The sequence below is a fragment of the Diabrotica virgifera genome, chromosome 8 (assembly GCF_917563875.1).
Source record: "Diabrotica virgifera virgifera chromosome 8, PGI_DIABVI_V3a".
NCBI classification, from domain to species: Eukaryota; Metazoa; Arthropoda; class Insecta; order Coleoptera; family Chrysomelidae; genus Diabrotica; species Diabrotica virgifera.
This window is the reverse complement of record NC_065450.1, coordinates 214,503,140-214,516,137: the sequence shown is the minus strand read 5'-3', so window position 1 is coordinate 214,516,137 and position 12,998 is coordinate 214,503,140. Positions and strand designations below refer to the sequence as shown.

General features: G+C 32.3%; 1 long non-coding RNA gene across 1 annotated transcript; it reads right to left on the bottom strand.

Annotated features, from left to right (window-relative positions):
- Positions 1-2,894: 2,894 nt before the first annotated feature.
- On the bottom strand, positions 2,895-6,666 carry LOC126889498 (uncharacterized). The gene is made up of 2 exons (XR_007700048.1): positions 5,445-6,666; positions 2,895-3,176 (listed from the first exon to the last, which is right to left on the bottom strand). It is a non-coding gene; the product is annotated as an uncharacterized LOC126889498 (long non-coding RNA).
- Between the last annotated feature and the right edge of the window lie 6,332 nt (positions 6,667-12,998).

Below are 12,998 nucleotides of genomic sequence, written 5' to 3'. Positions count from 1 at the left end.
ACGAAAACGTTCCATGTACTTTGTCGGACAGAACTTCCAATTGATTGGTTACCATTTCATTAAACTCTCGTGCAAAAATCAGACTTATATTTATCACCAACTGGGCATTTTAATGAGTTCAACACGAAGAACATAGCATTATATTCTGGATAAATAGCAGTCTGATTTTTGCATGAGAGTTTAATGAAACGGTAGCAAATCAATTGGAAGTTCTGTTCGACAAAATATATTATGGGGCGTTTTCGTAATCTGACGTTCCAAATTTTTAAACCGTTCCACAATTGAAACTTCATCCCCTGTTCCAGTGTTCCCGTACATCAAAGTTTGTCCGACTAGACAGCGTTAAGCTATTAGCAAATTTTAAGCTTGCTATTAATCAACTTTTTTTGGTAAGCGGGATCCAGGCCTATTATGATGAAACACAATATTTATTAACAGTTTATTTCATCTGGTTGAAACAGATAAGACAAACGTGATTTTCTATGGTTGGGATAATGGATAAGTTCACAGTCAAAGAAAACCGCACAACCATTATTTTTTATTTATGTAATTTTTTAAAGCTTCTCTTGACACTTGAAACTCTTGAGTTGAGAAGAGAGTCGTTATCGTGAATTGACTCATCACTTTTAAGGATTACCATGTTTATGTTAAAATTATGGTATGTTATGATTAGGTATTAAATTGCCATCACAAATTTCCGGAGATTTTTCTTTCTTTGCAAAGTAATTTTTAAACAATACACGGAAGTATTAAATGAATTTTAATACAAAAGTATTAAAAATACTACTGAAAATATTTTTTTTGTTATAATGTAGCAAAAATATTCAATATAATGGAAATTTCCAAAAATCACTAGAATTGTGTCTATTTTGAAAAATTATCACTACTTCACTAGATTGTTAAAAAAACACTAGATCTAGTGAAATTTCACTAGACCTGGTAACACTGTTTTAGCTTATTATCTGCTGGCTGACACATAGAGACGCGGCTAAACACAGTATAGGTAATAGGTATTTAGTCCATTCCGAAGTTGTAGTTTTGTTTTGACATTTCCCTTCTGACATAACCTATATGTGTATCATAAAATAATATAATATATTATATACAGGCATATTATGCCTTTTTTGCCTTTACACTTACTTGTGAATTGATTTTTTGTTTTATTTATTTACTGAATATAGAGAGACTTTTAAACTGTCCAAGGTTGTTCTAGCTTTGTTGTTTTAAAATTTGTGATGTTTGTTATAATGATAATAGGAGTCTTATTTAAATTGGTGCATTAAAAGGGATTTATTATATTATTAGCAGTAATTCCAAATGCGAATATTAGAGCAGGGCATTTAGCACAAAATAAATCGATTTTTAAATACAGCACCTAGAGATTTGCAACTTTTTGTATTGTGTTTAGGATGGTGTCAGAAAAAAGGTATACTATAGAAAAATGGGTGGAAATGACCCCCGGTGCTCAAAAATCCTCCACACTCCAGAAGACAACATGTCTTAGCAGTGATCTTGGGCACCAGGTAGTGCATCCAGAAGGTGACGTGACCATAGACATGTTTAAGTCTCTAGACACGAAAAGTTTAAAGTCTCTAGGTGCTGTATTTAAAAGTCGATTTATTCCTATGTTTTTAGTGCTAATGGTCTATATGTTTCAACACTATATCATGCCCAAAACACGCCATAATAATGTGTTTTGAAATGTCATAGAAACCTCATTTGTGACATTATTTACTTTTAATATTATATGACTACTGCATATGCATCCAATTTTCTGTAATTCTTGACGTTTTCGTAATCGAATTTTATCTGCACATTCTTTTGGCACCATCCCTAATTCCTCTAATTTAATCTAATAGCCTTTTAATAGTCTAATGAGATATGATGTAAGGTCCATCTGCACCGATCTGTTTAATGGATTAAAATTATTTGATGTAATTTATAGTATGTTTACAAATTATAAAAAAAAGGGTGCCCGATATAATTTTGTTTTGACTATAATTAATGAATAATTAAAAAAATTACTTTTTTTATATATTAAACAGTTATTTATGTATCAAGGGCATTAAATAGATGTTTATACCCTAAGGGCGACAAGCTTATAAATTACATAATTATGCATGTGGTGAATATAAAATTTTATGTCATAGCGGTTCATTGCGTCAGTTAAAGTTTTAATTTTATAATATAATAAATTAGAAGAAATACTGTATCGCAGCAGGTATTTAGTACTGTTGGTAGAAAAGTGATGTTGGTTAGCAATTTGGTATTAACATAAACAAAGTTTTTCTATGTGAAATTGTCAAAAAAGTCAGAATGCAAGAGAAATTCGATATTTCTGAAAAAAAGCCAATAAAGCGACTGAGAATCTATTACCAAATAAACGTATCTATGACAAGGAATACGCTAAATTTCAACCATGGATGACAGAAAATAATACTGAATGCGTAAATGAGACTGTACTACTGGCATACACTGTACAGGACGACCAAGAAAAACATGGAACAATAGGATAAGCAAGATTCTCAAAGAAAGAGGGAAGACATAGAGTGAGCCGAAGGAACTAGCTAGAGACAGAAAAGAGTGGTGTACATTTGTAGAAAAAAATTTAAGAGAGCTTGTACACCTCGACACCTTCGGGTATAAGAGGTTTTCGATTATGTATGCATGTTAATTATAGTCAGAACAAAATTATATCGGGCACCCCTTGTTTTTTATAATTGTTACCATACTAAATTACATATCCAATAATTTTAATCCATTATTAAACAGATCGGTGCAGATCGACATTATATTGGATCCTCTACTATAAATAAAAGATCCAAAGTACCAACAATACTGTCAGTAGTCTTAAAATATATTTATTAAAACATACCAACTGTAGAAAAATAATATAACTTATCAAATCTGTTTATTTAAAAAATACAGCTACTATTTATAATTATTATAAATATGATTTATACGTAATCATTTGATTTTAATTTCACACTATCACTTTGGACGGTTATAGTCTTTCTGGCATTATTCGAATTTCACTTTTATCCAATTGCGGTTGCAACTCCAATAGAGTCATGTAACAGTTTTGTAACTTGATTTGTGGATGTCCGTGAGAGCGGTTGCAACTCCACTGGAGATTCCTGTGGCAGTTCTGTACTGGAAACTGTGTCAGAGAAATCCTAAAAAAATATTTTTGTTAGATTCCAAAGCCACAAGAATAATGGAAACATATAGCAAAGGAATTTGAAGCAAGATTGAACTTTCCCCATTGCTTCGGTGCCGTTGACGGCAAATATGTGCAGAGTATTCTACCAAATGGGCAAGGTTCCTATTTTTATAACTATAAAGGATTTCATAGTATGGTTTTGATGGCAGTTGTAAATGCTAATTATGAGTTCATAATATACGAATTTGGCGTGAATGGGAGAATTTGTGATGGAGGTGTTATAGAGCAAACAATATTTTACAACAAATTAAAAGAAAATACATTACAAATTCCAGTCTTTGATCGCCTCAGTGGTTCAGATAAAATGCTTAGTGACGTGTTTATTGGTGTTGAAGCTTTTGCCTTAGCTCCACATTTCTTAAAACCGTTTAATCAAAGAGAATTAACAAATGAACGCAAAATATTCAATTACCGCCTGTCAAGGACAAGGCGAGTTGTAGAAAATGTCTTTGGTATTTTAGCTAACAGATTTTGAATTTTCCATACCACTATTAATTTAAATCTAAAAACTGTATATATCATTGTCATGACATATTGTGTACTCCATAACTTTTTGAGAATTAAATATGCTTCAACCTATACTCCCATTGGAAGCTTAGACGTTGACAATAGGAATGGTTTAAGAACAGAAGATTCTAATCTCATTGATATGCAGAGATAACATTATATAAGTATTTCCAGAGACGCCAAGCAAACTAAGGATAAACTTTTTTTATGGTATTTCAATAATGAAGGTAGTGTACCATGCCAAAATAGCCATGGTGTAATTCATAATATAGTTTAATTATAGAATTTAATTCAAGTTCTAAATATTGTGAACGTAGATATAGTTTAATAAAGAAATTTTTTTAAATTAATCATGGTTTTTAATTGATAGAAACTTACAAAATACCTTTTCAGGTAGATATGATTATTCCACAAACGCAAATATGCAACAAATATGTGTGTCAAGTGTCAACAATAGAAACAGCAGGAAATTTCTTAGACAGTTAGAAATTCGATTAGCATCTTTTATTTCGACAAAAATTTGGCATCCATGCCCAAAATTCTGCTTAAATTTTTGTAGAGAGTAGAAAGAAATTGAAACACCAATCAGTAGTAAATTAAGAAATGCAATTTTCTTTACACCTACAACAGTGGCTCAATCCCATATGAACATAATACTACATTAAATATGCCACAAGAAAACAGTGTCAGAACTTAGCAGAAATACATAAGTTGATTAATTATTATATTCTATTATTATAAGTATATAAATTTTTTTTGGCAGTAGTACCCCAATATTGGAAAATTAAATACTAAAATGGTAAAAGAAATTTATATGATTTAAAAGAATTCTCTATTTTAGAATGAACTAAAAATAAAATATTGCCTCTTTTAATTTTTCAATCATTAAAGTGTATGCTTCATTCTCTACTTTTCACCTTCCATAATGCATGCCAGCTCAAAAATTTGTACAACTCTTCAATTAAGAATAGGTTTGCAATGCTTCTAATATCACTCATTTCGACTGTCCACCTTGAAAACTTTTGCCGGACTGAACTTCTGACCACACTTCAAGTAAAACTGCACAGGTAAAATCTTCAGCATGTTGACGAGAGTACAGGCGGCGCTTGGAGGCTTACATGTGATACCGTCTTGCTGCTCTTACCTGCGCAAATGAGTCTCTGCAGACAGGGTCTCAGGCAAAACGTAGTGTGTAGCCAGTGTATTATACTACAGACCTCAAGGCTCTGAGGATAGTCAGCATAATTTAGATTGCTCAGATTTCTGCATTATCATTATGAATGATATATGTACAACGTTATGCTGTCATGACATTTGCAAAAAAAATTGTTTGTATTGATGGTACCTATGGAACTAATATTGGTGAAGGCGTTGCTGTGACATACATGATTTCAAATAGAATGAATACTACAATTTCTACCTAATAATATCACTACAGATATGTTTATGAGAGATATAATGGAAACTTTTTATAACGGATGGACAGCAGTGATAATGTGACAGCTGTGTCTAATCGATTATTTTGTTCCTGGCACATTGATTGTGCCTGGAAAACTAATCTAACAAAAATTTCTGTAGTTGAAAAAAGAATGGAAGTATGTATACAAGTGCTTGAAATTTATACAAAGTACTTTAGAAGTTAACAACTTTTAAATAGATTTGTTGAATTTTCCAACTGGAGAATGATTCTGGTACTGTTAAATTTTATGAGTACCTGAGTAAAAATTATAGTTTGAATACTAAGTCGGGGTTCTACTGTTATAGAAAGGAATTACTAACAAATACAAATATGTACTTGGAGAGTATGCACAGTATTATAAAAAGGTGAAACAACTAGATAAAAGCATGCATAATTTGACACACTACACTCGAGATAAACAAGTGGAAAGACTAATTCAGATAACAAAAGGTTTGTAAATATGTTTTGATTTAATTTTGTCAAGATTTTTGTGGCTTTCAGGAAAAAGGACTGATTGATTGACTGCCATTAATTGTAGCCACAAATTATAAATTTGATATTGAAAGTGTGGAAGGAAATGATGAATTTAAAAAATGGATAATTAAAAATAAAACAAACTCAAAAATATGTACTGTTACAGAGAAACTGTTTAATGTATGTTATCTTGTCAGCTACATACTATGTAAAATATGCTACCATTCCTACTCATGTACTTGCCTTGATTATTTTATTAAATTAAATTCAATCAAATCTTTAATTCAATCAAATATTTGCCAGCACATTCACTACCTTTGTATTACATGAGTCACACTAAATAATTAAGTTCCAAGCAGTGATATTTGGGAAGAACTGGAGTCTTCAGCACCTACGCACACATCAAAAACCGAGGGATAGATAGAAATTACATGAGATACTATCTGCTCAGCACTGTAAGTAATTGCATTAGGTCAAAAATGCAACAGTGAAGATATTTTAATGACAGCCGTTAATCAAATTAAAGCTGTGAAAGCCAACAAATTTCACGTTGATCCAAATATGAGACTTGAGAAAATTCAGAAAGGGTGAAACAGGTGTCATTTTCTACCAAGAAAAAGACAGTGTCTACGTCTGGTAAACTATTAAGGAAGCCCAATATCGCAGAGTCCTCCAATTTGAATGAAGTATCCTCTAAATGGTATGTATTTGCATAATGCCTGTACCTATGTGTTGTGAGTACACAATTAAGTAATCAGCAAACTGCATGTCCATTTCTTGTTTAAGTTCACCATTATCTATAAATAGTTTTTCGCAGATTTTAAAACAACAAAACTAGAACAACTTGCAACAGAACAACTCCTCTATATTCAATGAAACAAGAATCAATTCAATTTCAATATACAACTCCTTGTATACAACACAATAAAACACAAAACATAGGTTAGGTTAAATAAAACGGAAATGTCAAAACAAACTACAACTTCGGAATGGACTAAATACCTATTACCTATACTGTGTTTAACCGTGTCTGACACATAGTTGTCTTACACAAGAATCTACAGGTCGAGCAAGTCTCGTAAATTTCACGATTGCGAGCCACGCTTCACGCAACCGTGTTTGCGTACTTGTGTTTCGAGTTGCGTGGTCGTGCGGAGTTATATTTACCAAATTTAAATACAGTGGAACCTCGATAACTCGGATTAATCGGGACCGCGGCCGATCCGGGTTATCGAAAATCCGGGTTAGCCGGAGAATATAGTAAAAATTAATAAATAACCTCCATTACAATTACAAAAACATGAAACACATATGCACAGTACACATCTAAATTACGTATAGTTGTATAGAGTGTAGAGTTTTGTTCATTTCTTGGTAAAAAACTCAGTCATACTGTAGAGATGTACCGACACCATAATATGGTAGGTCTGGATCCTGCGTACAAAAAAAAAAATGATAAATAGCAAGCTGAAAATTTGTTATTAGCTTAAGGGTGTCTAGTCGGACAAACATTAATATATGGGAACACTGGAACAGGGGAAGTTTTAACTGTGGAACAGGTTAAAAATTTGGAACGGTCAGACCACGAAAACGGCACATGTATTTTTTCCGACAGAACAGACTTAAACTCTCCGAACAGAGATTAAACTCTCATGCAAAAATCAGACTGCTATTTATCACCAAATTGGCGTTTTAATGAGTGGAACATGTAGAATATGTCAAATGACAGGAATTATGACAGGTGATAAATAGCAGTCTGATTTTTGCATGAGAGTTTAATCTCTGTTCGGAGAGTTTATGTCTGTTCTGTCGGACAAAACAAATGTGCCATTTTCGTGTTCTGACCGTTCCAAATTTTTGACCTGTTCCACAATTAAAACTGCCCCTGTTCCAGTGTTCTCATATATCAAAGTTTATCCGACTAGACACCCTTAAGCTATTAATAAATTTTTAGCTTGCTATTAATCAACTTTTTTTTCATACGCGGGATCCAGACCTATGGTAGCATAATATCATATTATGATGCTGCAATAAATTTATTTTAAAGATTCGTCTTTATCAATCCTACCTAATGTTTCTTTTCCATTGTCACTGCAACATTTTTACGTTTTGTTACCATTACGTAGACAAAGCAAACACAATCTGAAGCACGATTACATTACAGAACGGAAGTGATTAATAGGCTGTACTACACACAATACAAGAATTTTTAAATAGTCACGTCTTTTTTAAACAATACTAAGACAGTTTGACATAAATAAAGAAAAAGGAATACAGACAGGTGTCTGTTCTTTCCGATAAGCTGAGACGGTCGCTCTGGCTGCCGCCGTGTGCATGAATCATTTTTACTATTGTACTTATGTGTTCAAATTACACAAATACACATTATCTCTGAAATATTATTTGGCCTACATACATTTTTATTTGATAAAATTGTTAAATTATTTGTTAAATTTTTGTCTGATGAAAATCGGTCCGGGTTAGCCGGACTTCCGGGTTATCGGGGGCCGACTTATCGGAGTTCCACTGTATAATCGTTTCTACTGATTCATAAATAAAATACTATTTCTCAATATGGCTACTGGGTGTAAAAGATAAATCTTATTCTATCTGTTCTTCATGAGTTTTAGATAATTTTAGTTGTATTTCTTTGTAATTTTGTGTTGTACAAAGATTAATTTAACATTTTCTCTGGAAGTATTAATTTAGAAAGATATGCTTCATTGGTGTTGTGTTTTGAAGTGTGAAATGCAAAGTAATTGTGATAAAGTCAAGATAAAGTTCACTTTTAAACTGAACTAAATAAGGTATCTGAGAGACAACAATGGTTAAATGCAATACAATGTACAGGTTTTACTAGCGAAATGAAAATTTTCCTGTCCTGTCTGCTGTAATCATTTTATATCTGGTAAGTTACAATTACAACAGTAACGATTTTTGAAGATGTTAACATTTTAATCTTATAGGAAAATAGGAAAACCAGCCGACTTAATCGATAATAACAATCTCCAGATTGGGTTCCTTCAATAAATATGGGCTATAAACACAATAAAATAAGTTCCCCAAAATCTAAAATGGAGTGGTATCAAAGGAGAATTAAAGGAAAAAATATTCATATTGAAATTATTTATAAGGCACTGGACTGTCTTAAATTCTACAATAATACTAGGTGGGTAAATGATTTTAGACATTTTTCATTAAGAGTAGATTAAGATTAAGTAGATTTTCATTCAGTAGATTTAAGACTTGTTTACACGGGTAGAGTAATGATGCAAGTACTTGATAGAGTAGAGTAACTCTACCTGTAAAAATGCTCAGCACAGTAGAATAGCTGGTAGAGTGTATAGTTGGAGTTAAAGTAGAGTGACTAGCAACCTATGGCAAAGTAACTACTCTATGACCACCACTACTGCCAAAATGGCTACTCGGCTGCACACTCTACCCATGGAACACGCTCAATTATGGCAGAATAGAGTAGGTAGGAGAGTACATGGGGGCGCTGTCATTCTGGCTGGAATTGTGTTTTGTGTAATTAGTGAAAATGAAGTTCACCGAAGATGAAACTTTAAAACTTGTAGAGCTATAATACGGCGAATACCAGTGTTTATGGAATTTAGGTAGTGTATACTACAGAAATAAAAGTTTGCAGCAAGCTGCGGAGGATGAAATCGTCAAAAGAATGGCAAAGGGGGCTTTGGAGTAAACGAGCTTAAGCAAAAAATTAAGAATTTAAGGTGCACTTATAATCAAGAGTGTTTAAAAATACAAAAATCGGTTTCACTATACTAGCATCAGTACTATACTTGTACTCTCCTCATGTGAATGGTATCAAGCCATTTTTGGTAGAGTACTACCTCTACTCTACTCTCCTCAAAACTCTACCCATGTAAACAAGTCTTTAGAAACAGTGGAAAATGAGGTAGCTAGTAGAGTAGTAGTAGAGTAAAATATACTGGTTTAGCAAATTACAATGTTTTAAGTTAATACAGTAGCGATCAACAGGTAGCCAAAACGTGTTCCAAGATTGCCACTGTAATTTTGAATATTTTTTTCGAGGTATTTGGCACACGTATTCGTAAAATAATAAAGAATGGCGGTACAGAGCACAATTTGAAAAATATATTAATATGTGGAAATTACTCTGTAATTATACAATATTTAAAAAACGAGCCTGTACCGCCATTAAGAAGAACAAAAAATACACTTTCTTCAAATAAACTTTTTTATCCGATGCCTAGATTTTGTGTAATTTTGGAACTACTAATGAAATAAAAAATTTTAGTAGTTCCAAAATAACACAAAATCGGATAAAAAAGTTGTATTTGAAGAAAGTGTATTTTTTTGTTCTTCTTAATGGCGGTACAAGCTCGTTTTTTATATTGTATTTAATTACAGAGTAATTTCCACATATTAATATATTTTTCAAATTGGGCTCTGTACCGCCATTCTTTATTATATTAAGAATATGTGTGCCAAATATCTCGAAAAATATTCAAAATTACAGCCGCAATCTTGGAACACATTTTCGCTCCCTGTTGATCGATACTGTTTCCTTTTAAGATAGTTTTAATAGTTATTTATGATATAAGTATTAAAAGTACAATTTTAAGACGCGCATGTGAAAGTTAACTTGAAAAAATAATTTTATTAATGTTTTGACTTCCACATCAGATGTCATTGTCAAAATACAAAATATTCATTATTATTAGGTTTATTCTAGCAAACAGTCAAACTAGTCAAAAACCGTCAGCAAACAGTTGGTCAGTAAAAGAACATAATATGGTCACCAGTGCGATCCCCTCTACTCGCGCTGGTCCACTATTCGCTGATGGTTTCAAACTGTTTGAAACTGATGCTAGAACAAACCTATTATTATTATGCATATCATTATCTGTAAATAATATTTCTTCTGATTGTTAATTGTAAAGGATAGAAAAATTACCATTTATTTTATTTTTTTTAGAATCAGCTGAGAGAAGTGGTCTACAAAAAATCAGGAAGGAAACGGAATATGTGGCTACGAAAGGCAAAAGAAAGGTTTACAAAGCAAATGTGACACATTTTTTTGAAATATTTAGGAATATCAGTAAATTGCATTAAAAAAATGTACGAAAAGATTTTGTTCAATAAAAATGTTTATATTTATCAAGGATGTATTATTTGGTATGGCCACATATCGTTAGTGATGTAATAATACATCCTATCTGTTTTTTTTCATGAGTTTTGTAAGAGAGACTAAAAACTTGTCTTAGGGTCACCTCCTGTTTTCATATGATATTTTTTTACTTGTTTTGTAGTAAATTAAACTATCTATGAACTACAAAACAAGTCAAAACTTACATATGAACACAGGAGGTGACCTTAAAACATGTTTTTCCATCTCTCATACAAAACTCATGAAAAAACAGATAGGAGGTATTGTCACATCAGCAAGGATGTACAGTGATGAGTGCCCTAATAACCGGCAAAATATGGGCAACATATTTAGTTGTGAGATAAAAAGAAATGAAACTAGTCGAGCTGGGAAATTTAGCGAAATTAACCTTTAAATTTATGTTATATTGATCCCACCTTTACACATATCGGAGGAGTATGTCAACTAAAACTGTCACTGTGACAGTGGTAGTTTCCAAACTCGTCTGATACGTCTGAAGGTGGTACACAATCAATACAATCTAAATGTATAAGTTAATATCGCTAAATTTCCCAGCTCGACTAGTTTCATGTCTTTTTATCTCACTACTTAATACATCTTTTGTGCTATTTTGCCGGTTATTAGAGCGCTCATCACTGTATTTCTGGTATATCCAGGGAATGTCTACAAAATATATTTTGAATGTCCAGAGAACATTCGTGGACATTCATGGAATGTTACAATAAGACATTTAGGTAATGTTTAAAATGCTGACACAGGATTTTCCTGGGATGTTCAGGGAACATGTTTTCGGGGATATTCCAGGAATTTTTCAATGTCTGTGTACCTATATGGAATATTTTGGTGTTATTACCGCCGCACTCCACTTGCGATTTGTAATCAGGAAGATTGAACACATTGTTTCAAATACAAGTCAATCCATTTGTGACTAAATAATCATGGATTGACTTCTATTTGAAAGAATGTGTTCAATTTTCACAACTACAAATCGCAAGTGGAGTCCGGCGCTTAGGGCTACTTCCTCTTTGGTATTATGTATTATACCTACTACAGAAATCAGGAACTTTCCTTCTAAATATATGTATGCATCTTGGCCATCAAACATATTCTTCAAAACATTTTTTTAAGGGGTTACATAGGTCTTGTGGGTAAAAAAAGTGACTTTTTAAAAAAATTATATCTCGAAAACTAAAATTTATTTTTATTTATAATTGAAACATGTAAAAGTATAGTACTTAAGGTAGTCTCAAAAAAAGTTTCAGCCAAAAATATTCATTTTTGTAGAGTTTAAGTTTTTTTTGCGTTGGCAGCATAACTAAGTCCAGTCTCATCTGAAATCAAAAAGTTTCTTGTAGTTTATACCTCTGGCTAGAATATGAACGAAGGAATTAAAAAAAAATGAAATTTGAAGATTTTACATAAACACATTTTTGACTCCAATTTTTCTCATTTTTAAAGTAGTTTTTTTTTTATAAAACAAAAATGACCTCATCTAATAAAAAATCCTTTGTTCATTCACTAGCCAGAGGTATAAACTACAAGAAACTTTGATTTCAGATGAGACTGGACTTGTTAATTATGCTGCTCACCGCAAAAAAGGGCTGTTGTCGAAAAATTGCAGTCAACTCTACCAAAAATGAATATTTTTGGCTGAAATTTTTTTGAGAGTACTATACTTTTACATGTTTCAATTATAAATAAAAATAATTTTTAGTTTCCAAGATATAATTTTTTTAAAAAGTCACTTTTTTTACCTGCAAGACAACAACTTGTTGATTTCAAATTGTAACAGTTGTTTTGCAAAGTATGCTGCCCTCTTGTATTTTCTGTGTTATCTTCATCATACAATTACTTCATCTAAAAATTTTCTGCGAAAAAAAATAAAACAAAAGTTTAACCACCTTCACACCACATAATCAAGTTACACAAATTTTCAAACACCTCGACACAGCGTCTCAAGTACGATTGCGCGAATTGGTAAATATAACTCCGCACGACCACGCAACTCGAAACACAAGTACGCAAACACGGTTGCGTGAAGCGTGGCTCACAATCGTGAAATTTACGAGACTTGCTCGACCTGTAGATTCTTGTAGATCACACACGCCTGACAGTGACAGTAGTGACAGTGACAGTTGTTTAAAGGATGTCAACTGTCACTGTCATTTTAAAGTTAGTAC